The sequence below is a fragment of the Pleurodeles waltl genome, chromosome 5 (assembly GCF_031143425.1).
Source record: "Pleurodeles waltl isolate 20211129_DDA chromosome 5, aPleWal1.hap1.20221129, whole genome shotgun sequence".
Taxonomy (NCBI): domain Eukaryota; kingdom Metazoa; phylum Chordata; class Amphibia; order Caudata; family Salamandridae; genus Pleurodeles; species Pleurodeles waltl.
In genome coordinates, this window is record NC_090444.1 from 745,798,350 (window position 1) to 745,823,378 (window position 25,029).

The window sequence follows — 25,029 nt, forward strand, 5'->3', positions numbered from 1 at the left end:
TGCATCCTAGGGGTAAACCCATGAAGCTGGGAGATGCTCAGGTGGACTGGTAGTGTGGCTGAAAAATTTCATTGTTGTGTACTGTTAAAGAGAAGTCCATGGTTCCTCCGATCTTCAGGGCTTATATCTTACCTTTTATTTAGGGTTGCCTCTTCTTCTAAATAATATCTATAACAGACTTTAAAGTGAATCACCTACACATTATTTACTTAATCTAACAACCTCCCATATTAATACCTATTATGTCTTTTTTGGGAAGACTTTAATCTAACAATTAAGCCTTCTGATATTATTTGGAATTTGAAGATAGATGTGGGCTTGTTTTGAGAAATTTCAGCTTTTATTGCATCTTCTAAAAACACAGGCAGCTCTGCAAATGGTCAACATATCACTGTTACACAGCTGAAGTGCTTGCAACAATCGCTCTATCTCTAATATTAATGCAATTCCAACTTTCTGGAGGGGGGTTACACATAGGCTACATCCTCTTGGATGTTAGGATCTGAAGAGTACTGCAGGATATGAAAGTCCTATGTAGAGAATAGAGCAACCATGATCCTCTGCTTTTTAGCTCTCAGGGACTACTGCCCACACACCAGCCTCCAGCCAGGACTGTCCCTACGTGCTGATGTCTTGGCCATAAGTGGCAATTGTAGGAATATTAAAATTAAACATGCTCTGAATATTATTATTATGCTCGTACTACATTTATATTAAGCATGCTCTTCTCCTGACATAATTTCAGGAATGGATGATACGGCGTCTAGACATCTGGGCACGATGATAGAGAACCTGGGCCACCCAAATTTAAACCTTAAAGTTCATAATACATTATTTTCACAAATGAAAAGTTATTTTTAAATGTCGACATACCATCCAAAACCCCCCCAAGATCCCAGGAGTGGCATACCTCGGATTGCAGGGCAGCTAAGGCACCACTTTTGGCCATAATAAAGCGAGGCAACAGGCTAATGATTGCTAAATCTAGAGCTCTAAAGTCCAAGTTATCTACCTTCGGTAACAAAATATCTGGTAGAGACATAGTCTAGTTGCAGATTCATTACCTTAGAATTTCCCCAGGCGTCAGACTGGATCCAGAGATTTTTCTTCGAGCAATACCTCTGCGCGTCGGTCGACTAAGCGGCCATGATGACGTCGGGAGTAGTATATAGACGCTGCCTTCGCACAGTAACGTCAGTTTCATTTAACACTTTCCACGCCAAAGCACAGAGCCGCTAAGAACACTGAGATTCTTGCGCCAGAACTAAGGACCTGAAAGGGGAATCCCTGTCCCTAGAAATCAGTTTGCAAGTGGGGAGGAGGGGTGGGCGGTAAGGAATCTGCAACTAGAATCTGTCTCTACCAGATATTTCGTTACTGAAGGTAAGTAACTTTCACATCTGATAGAGACTTCTAGTTGCAGATTCCTTACCTTAGAATAGATACCCAAGCAATGCCATCCTCGGTGGTGGGCGGCAAACCAAGATCATATTAGGAAGTCCTGCAGGACCGAACAACCACAGTAGTAGTTTAGTTAGGAGCATGGACCCAATGTTGGTAAACATTTGCAGTTCTAAAAGTATTTTAAACCTTATAGGGCAGGGCCAGTAACGTTTGTCAAGACTGGAAATAAAATTATTCCACATTATTCTCTTGGGTGCTCTTGAAATATTTCTTACCCTAAGATCCCCTGAGAGCCCTCTTCATCTGTAGGCCTTTTAAACTCACCCAAGACTTTTTAGGTATGCACAGTACTTTTACACTACTTAAGAGGAGTCCTGTAATGTTCAGAGACTGGCGAAAGGCGCATCGTTATTTTTGTTTTACTTGCAGGTAGCATCATACGTAAGTTCCACCAAATGGAATGATGCTAGTGTGTAAATGTAAAAATAAATACACATAGTGTCACTTTCCTCACATACATGCAGTTTTATATAGCATAAACCTGACACAGAAGTGTTGGAGAGCTTTACAAGAGCACCAGATAACATTACAGAAGGTCAGATTAATTTCTTTGTAGGCTCAGGTGAATTATGTGATTTGCCCAGGATCACAGGATACTGAGCTGGTGCTGGGACTTAAACCTGGATTCCCAGTTACAAAGTCTGCTAAGGCCACAACCTCTCCCTGTTGAGTGCAGGAATGGATATGGGGCAAGCAAAGAAGAACAGCAGAGACTAATTTATCCCACCCTGTTCTATGGAGGGGAGATGACAAAAATCAACTGTGGAGTTCCCTCTGACTCTCACCAACCCCAACCAACCAGCTCTCAGGACCTCTCCCCTGCCCCAGTCCTCTGCAAAGCAGGTGGTAACTGCTTCCCATTGTGCGCTCTGTCACACCAGGAGAGAGTCGGAGGGGGCATGCTGTGACAGCTGGAGCATGACAATTCGCCGTTTGCCCTGACTTCATCTGCATCGAGATAGGTTCAGGATATATACAGGGAGTGCAGAATTATTAGGCAAATTAGTATTTTGACCACATCATCCTCTTTATGCATGTTGTCTTACTCCAAGCTGTATAGGCTCGAAAGCCTACTACCAATTAAGCATATTAGGTGATGTGCATCTCTGTAATGAGAAGGGGTGTGGTCTAATGACATCAACACCCTATATCAGGTGTGCATAATTATTAGGCAACTTCCTTTCCTTTGGCAAAATGGGTCAAAAGAAGGACTTGACAGGCTCAGAAAAGTCAAAAATAGTGAGATATCTTGCAGAGGGATGCAGCACTCTTAAAATTGCAAAGCTTCTGAAGCGTGATCATCGAGCAATCAAGCGTTTCATTCAAAATAGTCAACAGGGTCGCAAGAAGCGTGTGGAAAAACCAAGGCGCAAAATAACTGCCCATGAACTGAGAAAAGTCAAGCGTGCAGCTGCCACGATGCCACTTGCCACCAGTTTGGCCATATTTCAGAGCTGCAACATCACTGGAGTGCCCAAAAGCACAAGGTGTGCAATACTCAGAGACATGGCCAAGGTAAGAAAGGCTGAAAGACGACCACCACTGAACAAGACACACAAGCTGAAACGTCAAGACTGGGCCAAGAAATATCTCAAGACTGATTTTTCTAAGGTTTTATGGACTGATGAAATGAGAGTGAGTCTTGATGGGCCAGATGGATGGGCCCGTGGCTGGATTGGTAAAGGGCAGAGAGCTCCAGTCCGACTCAGACGCCAGCAAGGTGGAGGTGGAGTACTGGTTTGGGCTGGTATCATGAAAGATGAGCTTGTGGGGCCTTTTCGGGTTGAGGATGGAGTCAAGCTCAACTCCCAGTCCTACTGCCAGTTCCTGGAAGACACCTTCTTCAAGCAGTGGTACAGGAGGAAGTCTGCATCCTTCAAGAAAAACATGATTTTCATGCAGGGCAATGCTCCATCACACGCGTCCAAGTACTCCACAGCGTGGCTGGCAAGAAAGGGTATAAAAGAAGGAAATCTAATGACATGGCCTCCTTGTTCACCTGATCTGAACCCCATTGAGAACCTGTGGTCCATCATCAAATGTGAGATTTACAAGGAGGGAAAACAGTACACCTCTCTGAACAGTGTCTGGGAGGCTGTGGTTGCTGCTGCACGCAATGTTGATGGTGAACAGATCAAAACACTGACAGAATCCATGGATGGCAGGCTTTTGAGTGTGCTTGCAAAGAAAGGTGGCTATATTGGTCACTGATTTGTTTTTGTTTTGTTTTTGAATGTCAGAAATGTATATTTGTGAATGTTGAGATGTTATATTGGTTTCACTGGTAATAATAAATAATTGAAATTGGTATATATATTTTTTTGTTAAGTTGCCTAATAATTATGCACAGTAATAGTCACCTGCACACACAGATATCCCCCTAGCATAGCTAAAACTAAAAACAAACTACAAACTACTTCCAAAAATATTCAGCTTTGATATTAATGAGTTTTTTGGGTTCATTGAGAACATGGTTGTTGTTCAATAATAAAATTAATCCTCAAAAATACTACTTGCCTAATAATTCTGCACTCCCTGTATGTATAAGCTATTATAACAGCCTTTGACGTTGTGCACTTGGTGGCGCCCGAGAAGGCCAAAGTAGGTTGCACTGCTTAATAGACCGAAAAACTGGCCCATTAACTGGCGTCAGGCAGAGGCCCATTGGCCGATGCCCGATTGCCCGCCTTGCCAATCCGAGGCTGGTGTGAATAAATCCTCAGGGGAGAAACTTATTTTTCTAGATGTTGGAGAAATGGGGCAACTTATTGTTTATCCCCGATCGATTATGGGCTGATGACTTATGGATGCAGCTGACTACCAATGCCCAATTGTGTATGTGATGACTGTCTTGTTATTTGTTAATAAAACAATAAAGTTAAAAAAAATAAAACAATCCGAGTAAGTGTGCTAAGAATCTGTAAAACCGACAGCAGCAAGCTGGTGGTTGCTGCAGTCTCCAGGTTTTTCCACGGCTGGTAAGAATGCCAATATTGGCTTTTGATATCATGTTGCCCATCCAGCGACTACTGAAGTTGTAATCTCTGTGTATATAAACTTTTACCCACTGTCTTTGTGACTGATAACTTGTTGTTTTATGGTACTGTAAATTTTGAGTGTATTATGTTGAAGGATTTTATTATTCTATCTAACAATAAACTTAGCTTGACTTTGTAGATGGAAGGCGAGCAGGAACAACCATATCCACCGCAGTCAGGTCAAAGTCACTCAACTGGTTCCTCTCAATCTTCACTCATGGAGATGTAGATTGTGGAGGTGTGGGTGCAGAACTGTCGCCTGTGGTTGAGACAGGATGAAAAACAACTGCCTCCACCTCAACACAAAAAAATCAAAGCCTTATCTTTGGAAACAACCACTCACCTGGGATGCCTCTTAGTGACCTTTCTAATGTGGATACCCCACCCACGCCTGCGGACCATGCCAAGAACCTCAGGATCATCTGGAAACCAACCTCTCCATGAGCAGGCAGATCAACGCCGTCGCCTCATCATGCTTCCATATTCTGTGTATGCTATGCAAGATTTTCAAGTGGATCCCACTTAACACCAGATGAACAGTCACCCAGGCCCTTAACTACGGAAAAATCCTCTACTTTGGAATCATAACCCATGTTCTATGCTGACTCCAAACCACCCAGAACGCCACTGCCAGACTCATCCTGACGACAGACGGATGGCCTGGACTCGGACACCGGCCAGGATCAGCAGGAGTGTCAGGACCCCCACGCGCACCCACAACCAGAAGTTGACCGGGAAGGAGGACGCCGAGAACAACGCATAGTTATCCAGAGGAAGAGAGGAAAAGCCGAGAGCTGCCGAGCCAGTAGAGAGACCAGTGGAAGGATGAGACACCCCGCTACGTTCCTAGAGGAACGTGGCTAACCCAGGTTCGTGCACTCCTGGTGCGAGGATGGATGGCAAAGTAAAATAACGGGTGGAGGGAAGACACTGGTGGTGGGGAGTAAAGTGGATATATGCCCTTCTACTACCTTTAAACTGGGAACCAGAGTTCTGCGGAGAGATCCCGTTTTTTATTCTTTGTTGTTGTTTGCCCAAAAGTACTGACTCAGAGAAGACAAGGAGTATTTCAGGGTAGTTAATATAAAGTTTATTTTACTGCCAAACCCACAAGTTTTGAGTTTCGTATGGTGGTGGGTTAGGTGGCACAACCAAGGTAGTTTTTGTTTTTCCCATCACGTCTCTCCCTGGAATTATATCAGAGTCAGAAGCAAATACTTACCTGTGGTGCTTTCCTTTCTTTCGAGGGGCTCATCAACATGACAATGTTGGTCCTAGAAGTTCTAGAAGAGGAGGAGGAGCAATTACCAGTGGCAACCCTGTTTTTGTGAAATTCCACAAGTGTAAATAAAAGATAAATATGTTGTTTGTGTGCAGCATGGAGGCTCCAACCCTTACCTTCACTCGCGCGGAGGTCACCTGTCAGCTGGTGCGTGCCCGGAGGTGCTACTTAAGGATGCTTTAAGGACACTTTTGCCCTGTGGTGCTGGCCAAGAGCAGGCCCATCTGCGTCCATCCATGGATGTTCAAGGCTGGGCTAGGCCCCCCGCCGACTTTAAGTTGTCCATGTTGCTGACATACCAGCAGGTGTAATCCCTACAGCTACGAAATCACCTTGTTAATCTTACCTACATGTCAGGTGAGAGACTCTGGGCATGGGGAAGCACAGAGCATTGGGAGAACCAACACAGACTCCCTCATTTATTACTATTGAGGGCTATCAGGATTGTTGCAGGGGAGATTTAACTCACTGAACGATGACTGTCTTCGGAATGTGTGGGATCCTGTCCCCTTCTCCAAACCACAGACTCTAATCCTCCTACTGATTTTACAAGCAATGAGTGTGCAAATAAGGTTTGGGCATCTCCTGCAGCGCAAATTGAAAGTAGCTGCAATGTGGGAATCAACCTATCTGAACAAGCTAGTGCCCCTACCTCTCAAATATTGCAATTGTATGGTGGCATTAAGCACAAAAGACTGAGGGATAACAGTACTGTTACTGTTACTCTTGACTCAAATATGTCAGCTTCTAATATGATAACACCAAATGCCGGTAATGAGTATTATAAGCTGGAATGTGGCAGGCCTGAAATCTAAAATCACAAATCCAGATTGGCAGAACTTTGTTAGGGCTTATATTATTATTTTACTCCAGGAAACATGGGATACTACCCCCATGCAATTTGATGGGTATCAATGCTTAACGAGCCCCGCGTTGCCTTCCAATAGAGGTTGGGCCTCTCTGGGGTTGGCCAGATGGGTTGGCCAGATGGGTCAAAGCTAATCGGAGGCTCAATTAAAGTAATTGAGACTTCTGAAAACAGTTTTCAAGCAATGGTTTTTAGGTCTAAAAAATGATTTTATTGACATTCTTAAATCCAAGTTGTGTTTATTAGTTGAATTCAGTTATAGTCTAGTGGATAGCAAAGCAGCAGCGAGGCACTTCTTCTATTCTTGCTTGTCTGGCGATTTTAATGCACATATAAATAGCTCCAGATTATCTACCTTGCGTGGCCACGCAATAACCAGTTGTAAGGTCGAACTGGGAGGTCACAAACTATCTACCTTTCTCGAATCTGCTAGCTTAGTTAATGCACTAGTGGTCTTGCCATCCAACTACAGTACAGTTTGTACATTTAAGTGTAGTGGAAGCCCTTCTGCCGTTGAATTTCGTTTTGTTGCTGATAATCTTTAAACATAATCTCAGTTTAGTGTTTGAATGTCTATCTGACCAGGCTTCGGGAGCTCAGCTGGTTGAGGCCTTCATTAAGTTTTGCGTGAAAATTAAGACGGTTTACTCGTATGTGTTAAACTGATTTCCAGCATTCCCAGATGGTTTAATGTTGAGTGCTCTGCAGCAAATAGGGCTCTTCGATCAGCATTACAGTTTAAACCCAGGGATACTGGATTACTGCATGGCCTGCGTAAGGCTTATAAAGTGGCAGTTAGTAAGCGCTGTCACAGTAGTTTCACTGTGCTGGGAATCTTTACTGAAAGCTTCGTATCAGGGCAACTGTAAGCTGTTTTGGTCCACTGTATCCAAACTAAAGAAACATTTTTTGGCCCTTACGGCTGTTTCTTGCCATATCACTAGTAGTAATTGGGAGGAATATTTTGCTAAATCTTTAGGGCACCTCTCTTGGCTACCACTTTGCACTTTGCAGTTTGCAGATTTTTCATTAGTTTCTCAATTTTCTGAGGTGGAATTTACGATTAACCTGAGTAAAAGTAATAAGGTGCCTGGCCCGGGCACGGTACCTAATGATTTGATTAAATCTAATACTCCTTTCTGGGCCCTGCTTCTCCCCAATATTTTTTATGGTTTGTCACATACCATCCTACCCAGTTCTTGGCTAAAGTCAGTCATAGTCCCGATATTTAAAAACAGCGATTGGTCACTCCAGACATGTTATAGACCAATCTCTCTTATTCACAGTACAGCCAAAATACTAAGAAGGGTCATTTACACAATAATTATGGAGTGGGTGGATGCGAGGTCTATTTGAAGTGGATGTAAGTTTGGGTTCAGGCGCTAACTTGGCACCATAGAGCAATGCCTCATTATCATGCAGGGCTGTGTATTGCCCCTCTTTTATTTATACTCTATATTAATGATTTGCATTTAACACTTACTAGTGCTACTCGAGACGTCCCAATAATTAGGGGTAAGCCCATGCCTGCACTCTTGTACGCAGATGATGCAGTACTCATGGCGCGGACCCCAAATGCACTGCACTTTAGTTTTTGCTTTTGTTAATTTTATGATTTTGCTTGATCTTAGGACCAATTTCACTAAATCGCATATCATGTCTTGCGGTCCAAAGTGCAAATCCTTGTCTGCACTGTCGATCAGGTCTGATTTTTTGACTAGAAAAAACACCTTTCCATATTTAGGTGTGCTTTTTTTTTAGCTCAGGGCTCTTGATCACCCAATATCATGCATTGTACAAATAAATTATCAGAGGCTAATGGGATTGTGTGTAGCCTTTCTCAGACGATGAGAGGTGGCTCTTTATTTTCACTGCTTCATATATACAAATCCCAGTGTGTTCCAGTTGCAATATTGCAATGTATGCAATGCAGTGTATGGTGTTGAGATCTGGGGGCATATTGTATTGTTCTGCCATTCAAAGGGAGGAAAATAGACAGCTTCGTAGGTTATTATCCCTCCCTGTAACTACTGCTACTTATGTTTGCCATAAAGAGATTGAGTTGCCATAGCGCGAGTATTTGATTCAGATCCGTCGAGTTGTACTTTGGCTGTCGATTTTGAAAAACCGAGAGGGGAATCCTCTGTACTGGCTAACAGTGGGACTTCAGCTTATTGATGAAGAACACTATGGAAATTAGAAGCAAGATGGCCATCCACAGGTAGGTACCCAATTGACTGTGACGAGTGCACACTCAACAGTTAGTTTTCAAGGTATGGGAATACGCGCACTCCTGTCTGAGAAGATGGGCCACATAACTGTCACCATCACCTCTGTAAATATCCTGGAGCTTGAGGTGAGGCTACAGGGCAGGGTTGTGAAATGAAAGTGCACCTGCCACTGTACAAAGTGGACAAAATGCCTGTAGAAATACATGACAGCCATACAGAGGTACGTATCCTCCAAGATCAAGGACAATATCCAATACTCCGGGTCTAAATTAGAGAGGGCCTTGGCTTGAGCCATCATTTTGAATTTGTTTATGCAATGCCTGCGTTCAAAACCAACATGACTGAATTCCCTAGGTTGTGTTGCAGAGGGACCACCAGGGATTTAAAACCGTTTAAATTTTTTTTTTTTTTAATGAAAAAGACCCTCCCAGGGTGGGCCAGTGGTCAATATATACAAGTATTTGGGGATGAAGGTGTGTCTGAGGCCCTCTTCCCAAGCCAATGTCGACCCAGCAACCCCATCCCCCTGGGCCCACCATGTAAATTAAAGGGAAGGGGGGCTTGCAGCCCCTCTCCTAGAGCCTTGCAAGGCCCCAGACAACCCGTCCCTCTGGGGTGATTATTTAAATAAGGGCAGGGAGCGCATAGTCCCATCACACAAGGCCAACAGATATGTTTGAAAGGGAGGGGGGCACAGTCCCTCCCCAGAGTTTGCACAGGGGGCTGGCTCCAAGTTAGGAGTCCGCTGGAGCCCTCTCCCATGACACAGTGTCCCTCCCTGCAAGAGCGAGGACATGGAAAAAAATGTGCACTCACACGGAGAGGTAACTGCACAAATGCTCCTGCCGGGCTGGAGCACACATTTGTTCTCTGCCCAAGCTTTTGCAGGCAGGGAAAAAGATTGCGCTGGCCCGGTGGGAGCATGGAAAAATACCTGTGCCTTCCAGGTGGGAGCAAATCTGCTCCTGTGGCACCCAAGATGGGTCCATGTGGGGAGACAACAGGGCTGTGGGGGCTAAGAGTCTCCCCACAGCCCCCAATGTAGTTTGTTGTGGGTGCCCACAAACCCCTCTCCACTTAAAATATGATACCACCTAGAGGGCCTGTAAAAGCTTGGCAAGGGATGGTGCATGCCCCTCCTCATAAAAATATTAAGAAATAAAACAGCCCCTGGGGATGGAGTCCGCAGGGCCTGCAAAGGCTCAGAGACATCCCACCCTCACCGTAAAAGACAATACATATATGAGAGAGATAGATACATAGATAGATAGATAGATAGATAGATAGATAGATAGATAGATAGATAGATAGATAGATAGGTCTAAATTATGTTAACAGCGCAAACTGGGGATATAATACCACAGCGGCGTCGGACCAGGTGAAAGGGTGCCGTACCTGTTCAATTATGCAAAAGTAAGGAAAGCAACCCCCAGTCCGGGGCATGGCCTGGAGTGGCTTAATTAGAAATAACGTGTTTTGGTGCACAGCACCTTTCTCAGTCACCAAACAAAGTGCAACAGTGATAGAAATAAAAAAGGGAGAGTTGCATAACATGGACAGTAAAAACACAGTGGCCAGTCTTTGTTCCAACATCGTAGATCCTTTAAAAAAATAAAATAAGGTGAGTACATATATTATTTAATTCTTGCACAAAATGTATTACATAATTCGGTGAAATTAAAATAAATTAAAGCATAAATGTACTGAATAGAAACATAAAGGATGCATTATTATCATGAAGTCAATGCCAATTACTAAATTATTATTATCCATTCGAGTTTGTACAACAGAATGAGAGATTCACTGCTGCATGGCCGTAAACCCAGGTCAAATAACCTGGACACTAGCGATGATCTCAGATTTATTACAACATATGAGGATACCTATCAAATAAGGATTTTCAACCAACACTGGAACATCCTGAGAGGGAATAATATCAGTGGGGCAGCTTAAAAAGCCATGTAGCTATTACATCTCGTAAGTGTAAATCTCGGGTGATATTTTAGTACATACTGCCATCAAAGCACAAACTGAGAATAATCAGATGATCAAGATTAACAACTTGGGTGCGGTGTATGTAACGGTTACGTCCTCAGCAGCACCTCTCGGGTGCCGACGACGTACCCGTTAAGTCCTGCACCTGGCCCATGGGATGGGGGGAGGACTAGCGCCTCCCACCCTCTCCTGTGTGCAGGTATGGAAGGGAAATCTCTTCCCCTTCCACCCAACCCCCCCCCCCAGTGACGTCTGATGACGTCAACGCACTGATCTCATTAGAGGCCTCCCCATCGCCATGGAAGGTCAGCTTCCAGCGCTATAGGAAGAGAAATGTTTCCATTTCTCTTCTGATCGGGGGTTGGGGGACGGTCAGACAGACATCAAAGGAAAGGAAAGGGCTTTCTTTTGATGTCCTTCCGAGCATTTCTGCAGCACGATCGTGAAGCGATCGGGCTGCAGAAATGCCCACTAGGCACCAGGGATCTTCTATATTTTTGGACATTGGCATGAGGGGAGAGACCTTGTGAGCAAGTGTCGCTCCCCAGGGGGGAATTTTTTATTAGGCCATTTCTGCTGTCCCATTCGGGCGATCTGCCCCTCCCCTGGGGGAGAGGGGGGGGTCAGAAGCCACTATACACGAGGGATTTTTTTTTATTTTTTTTTTTACATAAACAATGAAGGGGAGCAACCCGTTGAGCAGGGGTCGCTTCTCTGGGGGGCAATTATTTATGAGACCTTTGGGGGCAGATTGGCCTATTTTATTTAAGCCGATCAGCCCTGAGGGGTTGGGGGGGGGGGGTCGAAGTCACTAGGCACCAGGGATAATTCTCTAAAAAAAATATTTTGAGGTGGGGAGTGACGCCTTAGGCAAGGGTCACCCCCCTGGGGGCAAATTCTTTTTAGGCCATTTCTGCCCCTGCCCCCCCCCCAGGGGGCAGCTCAGCCTATTTTTTGTTAGGCCAACTAGACACAAGGGATTTTTTAAATTTATTTTTTAACGTCAGTTTCACGCAAGGAGAGCGACCCCTGGGAAGCAAATTTATTTTAAGTCACTGCAATGCCAGAGGCAGATCAGCCCATTTTAAGTTGGCTGATGTGCCCCCCAAGGGGGGCAGAAACCACTAGGCAGCAGGGATTTTTTAATTTTATTTTTTACAGATGGGGAGCTACCCCTTACGCAAGGGTCGCTTCCTGGGGGGGAAATTTATTTTAGGCCATTTCTGCCCACCTTGGGGGCCTATTTCTATTAGGCCGATCTGCCCCAAAGGGGGCAGAAACCACTTAGACACCAGGCATTGTTGTGTTTTGTTTGGGAGGGGGCAGCCCCTTGGGCAAGGGTCGCTCCCCTTGGGGACAGATCGGTCTATTTATGTAAGGTCCATCTGCCCCCAAAGGGGGCAGAAGGCCCACCAGAGACCTGGAAATAATTTTTTTAATTTTTATTTTTTTAAAGAGGGTGGGTGTATGGCCATAACCCCACCCCAAATAAATGGGGACAAAGCTGTTCTACCCACTCGTGGGCAGATGGGGCAATTACCCCCGATTCACTCCTGGGGGCAGCAGAAAGCCTACTATATGCCAGGGAAATAAAAAAATAGTCGGGTGGTGGCTACCAGCCAGTGTGTGCATGGTTATGCCCCCAACCCAATTGAAGAGGGTAACAGTATTTCAGCTCTCCCCCGGCACACTAAAAGATCTTATCCCAGTGGCAAGCAAGAGGACATTTGATTATTTTGGATTTTGGTTGTACATTTGGGCCATAAGAGCTGGTCTAACTCTCAAAATCGTCCCACTTGCAATAGTGAGGGCTGCACTATTTGGAATTTGGGCCATGTAGAAAATTCTAAGAGACCTAGACACATCTGAAAACGAAACATCTAGGTGAGTCCAGGGTGGTGTGCTTCACATGCACCCTGCACCATTTTCCTACCCACAATGCCTTGCAAACCTCCAACTTTGCTTGAAATCACACATTTTCCCGACATTTTTGTGATGGAACTTTCCAGAATCTGCAGGACTCCACAAAATTCCTACCACCCAGCATTGTCGCATTGAGACCGATAAAAATTCTGCCCCACTTGTAAGCCTAAAAACGTTTTTTTTCAAACTGCCCTTTTGGACCCGCCTTGGTTCCCCCTTAATTTCAACACGTTTTTGGCTCTTCCTTGTCACGGGCACTTGGCCCACCTACACAAGTGAGGTATCATTTTTTATCGGGAGACTGAGAGGAACATTGGGTGGTAGGAAATTTGTGCCAGTGCGGTGGTCCCACACAGAAATGTGGGAAAAATGTGATTTCTTAGCTAAATTTGAGGATTCCGGGTAAGAAATCACTGGGGGTCCACGAAAGTCACATCTCCCTGGACTCTCTCGGGTGTCTAGTTTTCAAAATGACTGGGTTTGGTAGGTTTCCCTAGCTGCCTGCTGAGCCCAGGACCAAAAACCCAGGTGTTACAAAACTACCTGTTTTTGAAAAAACAGGTAGTTTTGTCTATGATCATTTTTATGTGTCCACGTAGTGTTTTGGGGCATTTCCTGTCACTGCCATTAGGCCTACCCACACAAGTGAGGGACAATTTTTATCAGGAGACCTGGGGGAATACTGGGTGGAAGGAAGTTTGTGGCTCCCCTCAGATTCCAGAACTCTGCAACACCGAAATGAGAGGAAAAAGTGTTTTTTTGCCAAATTTTGAGGTTTGTTAACGATTCTGGGAAACAGAATCTGATGAGAGCGCCACAGGTTACCCCATCCTGGGATCCCCTAACTGTCTAGTTTTCAGAAATGTCCAGGTTTGCTAGGTTTTCCTAGGTGCCAAATGAGCCAGAGACCAAAATCAGCAGCTAGGAACTTTGCAAAAAAATAAAATAAAAAAAGGCCAGTTTTCCTTGGGAAAATGTGACGTGTCCATGTTGTGTTTTGGAGCATTTCCTGTCACGGGCACTAGGCCACCCACACAAGTGAGATACAATTTTTATCAGGAGACGAGGAATGCTGGGTGATAGGACATTTGTGGCTCCTCTCAGATTCCAGAACTTTCTATCCCCAAAATGTGAGGAAAAAGTGTTTTTTTGCCAAATTTTGAGGTTTGCAAAGGATTCTGGGTAACATAACCTGGTGAAAGCCCCCACAAGTCACCCCATCTTGGATTCCCCTAGGTGTCTAGTTTTGAAAAATGCACAGGTTTGGTTAGGTTTCCCTAGGTGCTGGCTCAGCTAGGGGCCAAAATCCACTGCTAGGCACTTTCCAAAAACATGTCAGATTTCAATTTAAAAATGTGATGTGTCCATGTTGCATTTCCCGTTGCGGGCATTAGGCCTACTCATGCAAGTGAGGTACCATTTTTACCGGGAGACTTGGGGGGGAACACAGAATAGAAGAACAAGTGTTACTGCCCCTTGTCTTTCTCTACATTTTTTCCTTCCAAATTTAAGACAGTGTGTAAAAAAGACGACTATTTGAGAAGTGCCCTGTAATTCACATGCTAGTATGGGGACTCCAGAATTCAGAAATGTGCACATAACCTCTGCCTGTCAACACCTTATCTCGTGCCCATTTTGGAAATACAAAGGTTTCCTTGATGACTATTTTTTCACTCATATTTCACCAAATGAATTTCTGCATACCCGGTATACAATGAAAACCCATTGCAAGGTGCAGATCCTTTAAAGGCTCTGGGCACCTAGGATTCTTGATGAACCTACAAGCCCTATATACCCCCACAACCAGAAGAGTCCAGTAAACGTAACAGTATATTGCTTTCAAAAATCTACCATAGCCAGAGAAAGTTATAGAAGAAGACGTGGACAGAAATGACTCCTTTTTTCACCTCAATTTCAATGTTTTTATTTGAGCTGTTACTTTCCTTTAGGAAAACCTTGAAGGATCTGCACAAATGACCCCTTGCTCAATTTAGAATTTTGTCTACTTTTCAGAAATGCTTAGCTGTCCGGGATCCAGCATCGGTTTCACACCCAATTCTGGCACTAACTGGAAAGAGGCTGAAAGCACAAACAATAGTAAAAATGGGTATGTCCCACTAAAATGCCAAAACTGTGTTGAAAATGTGGTTTTCTGATTCTAGTCTGCCTCTTCCTGAAAGCTGGGAAGATAGTGAGTTTAGCACCGAAAACCATTTGTTAATGCCATTTTAAGGGCAAAAACTAGAAGCTTTCTTCTGTAGCCCTTTTTTAAAAAAAAATGTTTTTGTTGTATTTTGGCTAATTTCTTGGTCTCCTCCAGGGGAACCGACAAGCTCTGGGTACCTTTAGAATCCTTAGGATGTTGGAAAAAAAGGACGCAAATTTGGCGTGCGTAGCTTATGTGGACAAAAAGGTATGAGGGTCTAAGTGCGAACTGCCCCAAACAGCCCAAAAAAATGCCTGGCACCTGAGGGGAAAAGGCCTGGCAGCGAAGAGGTTAAAGGATTTGTAAAGTGTGTCAGATACACAGCCTTCCAAAACAGTACAAATGTCAAGCTATATGATAACTTATCAGGAGAAACGTATCTTATCAGCAAAACAAGAACACAGACTTCGTAAAACTGCATTTACATGGTGGTGAGTCCTGGCGATTTAAAATGTGCAAGCAGTATGATTTTTCCTGTAAAAAAATGGTGCCACCTGAAAACATGAGAGTAATCAAAAACAAAGATCCTAGTTACCCTAGACATTTTGCTGATAAACACAATTCTAACAATAATTTACCATTTTATGGCCTAGATAGAATCCTTCCATCAAAAAGAGGAGACAGAAGGAGGAGTGAGAAAACCTAGGATCTTGGAATCCAGGAACCAAGTCCCGGATGGGTCTAAATATAGAGGAGAAATTGGCTGTCCACATTTGTTGAGGCGGTTTCTTGTCTTCTAAGTATCCAGTAACTCAATTCCTTCAGAACTAATATTGTTTTCTGGGATATCCCATATACTCTCCAATTCTGGCATCAGGTTTTGTCCTTGAAGACAGTTATTCCCACTTAGCCATCAAACAGACATTTTCATGATCAGGACTATATATTCATTAGGACACATCACCTATAAATTGGAACCTTCTTTGGTAGTGGATGTATTATTTGTTATATTGCCTGTTATTTTAAGGGGAAAACTAGAAGCTTTCTTCTGTAGCCCTCTTTTCCCTTCTTTAAAAAAAAAAATATTTGTTGTTGTATTTTGGCTAATATCTTGGTCTCCTCCAGGGGAACCGACAAACTCTGGGTACCTTTAGAATCCTTAGGATGTTGGAAAAAAAGGACGCAAATTTGGCGTGCGTAGTTTATGTGGACAAAAAGGTATGAGGGTCTAAGTGTGAACTGCCCCAAACAGCCCAAAAAAATGCCTGCCACCTGAGGGGAAAAGGCCTGGCAGCGAAGGGGTTAAAGGCTTTGTAAAGTGTGTCAGATACACAGCCTTCCAAAACAGTTCGAATGTCAAACTATATGATAACTTATCAGGGGAAACGTATCTTATCGGCAAAACAAGAACACAGACTTCGTAATACTGCATTTACATGGTGGTGTGTCCTGGCGATTTAAAATGTGCAAGCAGTATGATTTTTCCTGTAAAAAAATGGTGCCACCTGAAAACATGAAAGTAATCAAAAACAAAGATCCTAGTTACCCTGTCTCCAGACATTTTGCTGATAAACAAAATTCTAACAATAATTTGTTATCATTTTATGGCCTAGATAGAATCCTTCCATCAAAAAGAGGAGACAGAAGGAGGAGTGAGAAAACCTAGGATCTTGGAATCCAGGAACCAAGTCCCGGATGGGTCTAAATACAGGGGAGAAATTGTCTGTCCACATTTGCTGAGACGGTTTCTCGTCTTCTAAGTATCCAGTAACTCAATTCCTTCAGAACTAATATTGTTTTCTGGGATATCCCATATACTCTCCAATTCTGGCATCAGGTTTTGTCCTTCAAGACAGTTATTCCCACTTAGCCATCAAACAGACATTTTCATGATCAGGACTATATATTCATTAGGACACATCACCTATAAATTGGAACCTTCTTTGGTAGTGGATGTATTATTTGTTATATTGCCTGTTATTTCAAGTTGATATATATATATATATATATATATATATATATATATATATATATATATATATATATATATATATATATATATATATATATTGTATGCTGACTCATTGATGGGATCATGTATAGTAGTAGCCCACTGGGATAAGATCTTCTGTGCGATAACGACTCATCCCTGCCATGATTCTGTTAAAGAATTTTAATTCAGATGCCTGCAATTATGTAGCTTATTATTTAGTAATAAGCATGGAAGGTATAAGTCCCAGTCAGTGGACATTGCTTTGCCAGCTAGTTATGACCATATCCTTTTATGTAGGATGACCATTATTGTCTGTTTCAGACTGTGCAAATTAGATTGGATACTCGCAAATGACTGAATCATTGGCTACATGATAATGATGCATCTTTTTGTTTCTATTCAATGCATTTATTTTGATTTCAATGGATTATGTAATACATTGTATTAAAGAATTATGCAAGAATTAATGAATACATGTACTTATATTTTTTAAAAGAACCTAAGCGAGGGAATCATAATGTTGGAGCTCACGCCACACCAGACCCTGAACCACTGGACCCCGATCTCCACAGAAGACACTCAAACTCATGGCCAGCCCCACCATTGCACCAGAGCTCTACCGGACTATCAACTGCTCCATCGAAACAGCCACCTTCCCATCTGACTGTAAGCATGCAGAGATCAACCCGCTTCTAAAGAAACCCTCTGCCGTCCTAAGGGGATTGAAGAATGACAGACCCATCTCATTGCCCCCCTTCCCAGGAAAGGTAACTGAAAAAGCCATCAACATACAACTCATGGAGTTTCTCGAAGCAAACCAGATCCTGGATCCCCCCCCAGTCCAGATTCAGGAGCAACCACAGCACGGAAACAGCCCTCCTCGCAGCCACTGACGACATCCGCACCATACTGGACCACAGAGATAAACCCGCCCTCATCCTCCTCGATCTCTCCGCTATGTTCGACACAGTCTCCCACTCCACCCTCTGCACCAGACTCCACGACACCAGAATCTGCGGTAAAGCATTAGAATGGATTTGATCATTCATCTCTTGAAGAACCCAGAGTGTCAGACTCCCACCATTCACCTCCACACCCAAAGAAACTTGCTGCGTAGTACCCCAGGGATCCTCTTTAAGCCCGACTCTCTTCAGCATCTACATGGCACTGCTCGCTAAAATCGTCAGACCACATGGCCTAAATATCGTCTCCTAGGCCGACGATTCCAAATGATCCTCTCCTCAATGACAACCCATCAACAGCCAAGAGAAACTTCCACGACAGAATGAGAGCAGTCACCACCTGGATGGAAACCAGCTACCTCAAACTCAACTCAGACAAGACAGAGATCCTCATACTCGACTCCACTTCCTTGGACGACTCCTGGTGGCTTTGTGCACAAGGAATCGCTCCCACCGACCACGCATGCAACCAAGGTATCATCCTAGACTCCACGCTCTTCAGGAACCGTTATGTCAGCACCGTCTCATCATCTTGCTTCCACACCCTGCACCTACTTCAGAAGATCTTCAAGTGGATCCCAAAAGAGACAAGAAAAACTGTCACCCACATGCTTGCCACCAGCAAATTAGACTACGGCAATGCACTCTATGCCAGCATCACAAAGAAGCTCCAAACAAGACCACAGAGAATCCAGATCGAAGCAGCCAGACTCATTTGAAACACCCCATTCCGCAGCCACATCTCTGCCCACCTTAGAGACCTACACTGGCTCCCTATCGACAAATGCATCACCTACAAGCTACTGATGCACAACATAGGACCAGCCTACCTCATCACCGCCTGACCTTCTACATCAGACAGGTCCATTCCTCTCAACTGGCCCTTGCCGCCATCCCCAAAATCTGTACAACATAGGACTGGCCTACCTCATTACCGCCTGACCTTCTACACCATGACCAGACAGGTCCATTCCTCTCAACTCGCCCTTGCCGCCATCCCCAGAATCAGGAAGAGCACAGCTGGAGGGAGATCCTTCTATTATCTCACAGCCTGGACTTAGAAACATGCTCCCTCCCAACCTCAGACATGCCGCCTCTCTTAAACAGTTCAGGAAGGATCTCAAGACCTGGCTATTTAAATGAGCACCGCGCTCTACAAATATCCGATTGACTGAAGTTTGCCAAGTGTGTTTTCACTTTCAATGATATGCAACTCCTCCCTTTTTTAGGTCTATCAATGTTGGACTTTGTTTGGTTACTGTTTCAAAAGGCGCTTTGCGCCTAAAAGTGTTACTTATAATAACCCACCAAACCATAGAATGCAGGTTGCATTCCATCTGTGTGTGTGGGTGGAGAGAGAGAGAGATTTTCCCCACTTTCTGCACACTTACCGTGCCTTGCAAAAATTCAATTAAATTACATTTATTTCACACTCTCTTAAAAAATCATTTTGGTATTTCAAAAATCCAAACACAGACACTTCCACCACAACTGGAACACAGAGTCCCATAACTGCAGAGAGTATGTTAGCCTGTTTGTGCTCCGCTATGGTGATAAAAAACAACTTGACCACTTTTATACTATGCTTGCGTCCAGTTCTTAGTACCACTGTTTGTCCTCTTGCGTCTCACCATGATTTCCCAGTCTTTTAATATGGCTGAATGGGATGTGCCTCATGAGGGCGACAGGAATAACATTTACACCTTTAATTCCTGGTCCCATTAAACTTAGATGGCCGGTGCATTTATAGCATGGTAAAGATTGTACCTGTTGTTTTCTCTCTATTTCTCGTGCTTAAGCCTTAGATCACACATCACAATGATTTGTTTATATCCATTATGTTTCCACTTCACAAGATCACATGTGATCACTTTATTTTCTACACCTTCTTTAAAAAACAGTCATCCTTGAAGTTTAGTGTTCAATGTTTTTTTTTTACAATACATGGTTTACTTACATTTATTGGATATTGTTTCTTAAAAGAGCTGCACTGAAGGAAAATTGCTTAACATAATCAATGTACCAATAATTGTTGTAAAGAATATGATTTTAATTTCAGCTAATCAAATGTATTTCTATCCATTTTGTTTGCATCTTTCAAAATTTCATGTATATTAATTTATTATTGCAAACAAACTTTAAACTCGGACAGTTTTAGTGGAGTGCCTTATTAAATGGATATAAACTCAGTGGCTTTTTGTTGCAAAATTACATTTCATTATTGCACATCATCCCTAAATGTGCTGTTTTTAAGAAAAAGTGCCTAACATGCGATAAAAGGCACATTTTTTTTTTTTTTTTAGAAAAGTGCTTATCGTGCCACATTTTGTTGTGGGTGCAACGTAAGAAGGTTTTCTATCCTATCTATTATATAAAAAAACAGTACTTGCTACTAAGTATAAACTTTTTACTTCATTGGCAGTTGTACAGCCATTTAATTATCAGTTCATATTCAGTAATTTTTCTCTTCTATTCTTCCGGGGATTGCAGACGTCAACAGTTGTTACATCATAGATGGATATGCAGCTCAGCATCCTTGTTATGACTTCAGGGTTAACTCAGTACCCGTTAAAAATATCACATTTGATTTGGCTTTTCTTAACATGGATTCACAACTGCCTCCTCTCAATGGTTGGGGAATATGTTGAATGCGAAAGCATGTTAATTCAAGTGGGGTTTCTGAGTTCACTTCCCAAACTTTCTTAGAGATCGGATCACTAAATTCTCTGTCCTTAATGACACCTTGGTATTGCAATATTGTGAGCTTCACTTATTTGTCAAGCCAGTCACAAAGGTGCATAACAACACATAGACCACAAATTCTGTTTCATAAGTGATATGTTTCAGAATGGTGTTCATTCTTCCACTGGTGAGCTGAATACTTGTTTTATTTACATCACATGTGCAGGCTTTATTTACGTTTAGACTATTTCGAAAATCCAGCCTCTTGTTTCTATTGAAACCAGTTTTGTGGGTCGTTTTTCTAATGGAGTTACATTATTCAAGGTTTAAATGTCTCCTACAGAGGAAATCTTCTAATATGGTATTTGAAGGTTTGCCATGAGGTAACGTGACGTTTCTTAAACCAGCAGCAATAATTTCCAATGTCTTTGCGTAATCCATCTCACCTGTGCTTGGGATGAGTTATAATCCACAATGCAACTAAGAGCTGCCTCTGTTGCTTTTCTCTTCTCATTGATTATCAGTAATTCATCCCTTTGTTAGCTCTGTGCTCCAAGTATTGTATTTTCCAGGAACATATCCGGATATATCCTCTCATTTTGAAATGGCTAATCATTCTAGTGAGGGTGGTTTTGTTTTATTATGTTCAAAAATTAATATCAATATATAATGATTTATAACATAGATATACATATTTAATACACTTTTTTAAAGTTTAATACTCTATGACTTTTGATTTTATCAGTTTCATGGTGAAAAAAATATTTTAATTTATTTTAAATGTATAATATTTATTACAGTTTAAAAACGAATGAAGCAGGTTACCAAAGATGAGACCCAAAACACATTTAGGGATTACTTTGTCAATATAGGTGTTTAAGGATGGTGTGAAGCATAAAAGCGCCTATATTCTAAATTAAACTTATGAAGGGCCATTAGAGATATCATTGCCATATTATTACATCATTCACAGTGGGTTATACACCTCAATGCTGGGCAAGACAGTAAATTCTATGCATTCAAATAAGTTGAACCTGGTAAGTGCCATTGAAATTCCTTCAGTATACTATTTACACTTTGTATAAGCTTTCCCGCAGGTCATAACTTTTGTGTTATTTATGTGGGCAAAAGGGGATTGTCATTAATATAAGCAGACAGTAAACCATATTGTCATTGAAGGCAATGTGGGATCAATGCAATCTCGGTTGTATGTTACATATTTATCAATGGTTTGTTATTCACAAAACCAAACCCGTAGGGAATAAATACCCCCTTAATTTAAAATGTTTGGAAGGTCGCTGCTAAATAGATTTTTTAACACAATGAAGCCACTAATGGCCATCCTTTCTTTAATACCCCTTATGTTATTTGTTTTACTAAAAGCCAACCATTATTTGGAATTTATAGAAAAATCAATAATGTAGTTATCATAAATGCTTTAGCGACTCAAACAAATTTACATCCACAAAGAACATTCCCAACACAAATCAGAGCACCCAGTGAATAAAATGTTATAACACCTTGACCAGGTCATGGACACACTGTACTTTCTTAAAAGTAGCTTGTACTCTTATATCTTAACCAAAAGCCATGCATTGGTTACTTGAGAGAGGAGAGGGAGAGGGAGTATTTAATGAAAATAATTAGCTATTTTTGTTTAAATTATGAAAAGTTGGGATATCTTTAATGCAAAGTCACATTTCAAAAAGAGGTCCTGTACGTTTTGTTTTTCAAGCCCATACTGTAGCAAAGACAATGATAATTTATGGATCCTTCAGCATCTTTCCTTGTTCTACCACCAACATTTCTCAGCAAGTTTCAGCACTTCCTGGTTTTCAGAGAGGGTAGACTCACTACAGAGGGAGGCAAGATTTCATGTATTAAGGGGCAAAATTAATCATTAGCCCTTATCTGAAAGCAATTTAGTTACCACAACTAATACTGTGAATAAACGTTGCATTTAAATTACAACATTTCCATATTATCAGTCTTTCCTATGTTGGTCAGCGCTGTCAATTAGGTCTTTCTGTGCCCTTTACTCAATACAAAATTATAGTCCTACTTCTATGAGTGTGGACTGTCCCGTTTTTTTGTTTTACAAAATCTGGTCATCCTAAACAAAGTTTCCCACCACAAATCTGAGTACTCAAATAAATGTTAGCAATTATTCAACCAATCAATCAGCATTTATAAAGCTCGACTAATCACCAACAGGATATCAGGCACTTGCTTGCAGATCCGTCCCAGAGAAAGCAGTAAAAAGGTGGGAAAAGGAAGGAAAAGGCACACAAAAAACAAGGGGTATAAGCAAGGAAAAAGCGGTGAGAACGAGGGATGTGCAAGGAGAAGGCACTCAAAAGACAGAGGAAAAATTAAGGAGAAGACAGGAGCAAGAGCGATGCAGCAGCATGGGGAGAGTTAGGCCTGGGACCTTATAATACCTAGACCTAGTCATGGGCACTATGTAGTCTCCTAAAGGTAGATTGTACTCTGGTTAAGATGACTATTTTATTCTTGTGTCTGAATTTCCAAACAACTGATTATGAGTGACTCATGCAAGAACTCTAAAAAAAATAACCATCATACTCGACAATTTGCACCTCTTGATGATACAATGTTTCTATATACCCAATCCGCTGATTCTAGGAGATTACAAGTGATTTTCTAAAATAAACTGTGCCCACACTCGGAGCCCAGGCTCCAAAAACCACTGGTCTCAGCCATAACAATTACAGATATATTTTCCTTTGTTCACATATGAACAGCATTCATTAGGTAAGGTAATTAGGGAAAGAAGGGAAACCTTCTAAATCACATAATTTCCTCTAATAAATGTCCTTGGTTATTTGCAAGGTCACTGGAATTATGCGGCAGGGGAGCATCAAATTATCCTGCAGGTTAGAATAAATTATGCAGCAAGAAAAGACACTATGCAGCATAATGTGGCTCATTCTTTGATAGTATTACTTCATTATTTTATCATTTTGACACATTATAATGCTGTACAGTCAAATATTTCACCTCGTTTATACCAGTTTAACAACCCAATACAGAAAATAGCAGCTGAAAAATGGCAAGTTAAGCTTTGCGAAAGTCCTTCCATTGTGTGCAAACATGTTGCCATGTTTGCAGTTCATGCACATGACAAATTATGTGGCAAATGCGGCAAATCCATATTCAAGCAAAAAAACTCTGGTTGTAGAATCACACGTTTCCAGTGACCCTGGTTATATGGAACTTCCTGTGAAACCAATAGGAACCTTTAATTCTTCCCTTGTTTATTTGGTTAGGATTTCCAATACGGAAGATGTTAGTAATCTTAAGCACCCATTGATCAAAATAAAAATAAAAATCTTCCACAAAGCGACTTTGGAACTGATGTTCTGCCCTTGTTCTCTTGCATCTAGAGGGTGGTAATATCCTACTCCTTGGACTCCACACTAGCTCCGCTGAGGGCATTCTCCATGCCACACCATGTCTCATCCTGAGGTACTCCATGGTCTCCCCCTGCCATCTCGTACTAATTTCAAAACCCGCTGCGTCATTTACAAAACCATCATAACCAACACCCTTTGCTTATCTTACAGACAAGCTCACTATCTAATCTAGTTCTTGGCACACCCGTGCCTGCAGACCAAGAAGTGTAAAAAAATTAAAAACAAGACAGTAGGTTGTTTCCATCTATGCACCCACAATCTGGAACAACACCCCCGTGCCTCAACACTGCTCCGATTTAGGAACGAGTTGGAGGATCACCTTTAAAGAACGCTACATCACAATGCATTAAACTGTTCACAACCCAAATTCCTCTCCTACTACTTGTGACTTTAGGCTGGGTTTTCATCATGTAAAATGCTTTTCGGCTAGGTGTGCCCTATAGAAATACCAAATACATACATACACATATAAAAACAGTATTCATATTTTAGCCCATCATCATCTGAATATAAAAACTGACCAGGGTCATGGGTCACTATGAACTTTTTAAACTGTTTGGATATCATATGTCAGGTAAAACTATTATCTTTATTTCAGAGGATAAAACCAAAGTCTAAAAAGTTGGTAAATGCCTCTCTTCGTTGGTCGGGAATGTGCCACATAGTCATGTAGAAAATCAACATGTCAAAAAAGCTCGCCTACTTGACAATAGGTAAAGTTAAAATGGCAGTCCAGTGTCTGGAAAGTAGTAGTCCATTAATTCATTTTACAGGCAATTGTAACTGTTGTATTGTGCATACTCTACGGATTACAGGTTCTGAAATACAGCAACAACAGTGAAAAAAAGATAATCTCCATCACTACTGGATTTACAGATTACTTTTGCATTTCATGCAAATAGTGAGATCGTGTAAAGGGAAACCGTAAAAACTAGGAACATTTATGGATCTCCTATTTTTGATCCTTTTATATTTTTAAAAATGCACAGAAAGCATTTACATGGCTTG

At 42.1% G+C, this 25,029-nt stretch overlaps 1 protein-coding gene across 1 annotated transcript in view; it reads right to left on the bottom strand.

Annotated features, from left to right (window-relative positions):
- ACOXL (acyl-CoA oxidase like) overlaps window positions 1-25,029 on the bottom strand; it is a 981,865-nt gene that overhangs the window by 463,213 nt on the left and 493,623 nt on the right. The window lies entirely within an intron of this gene.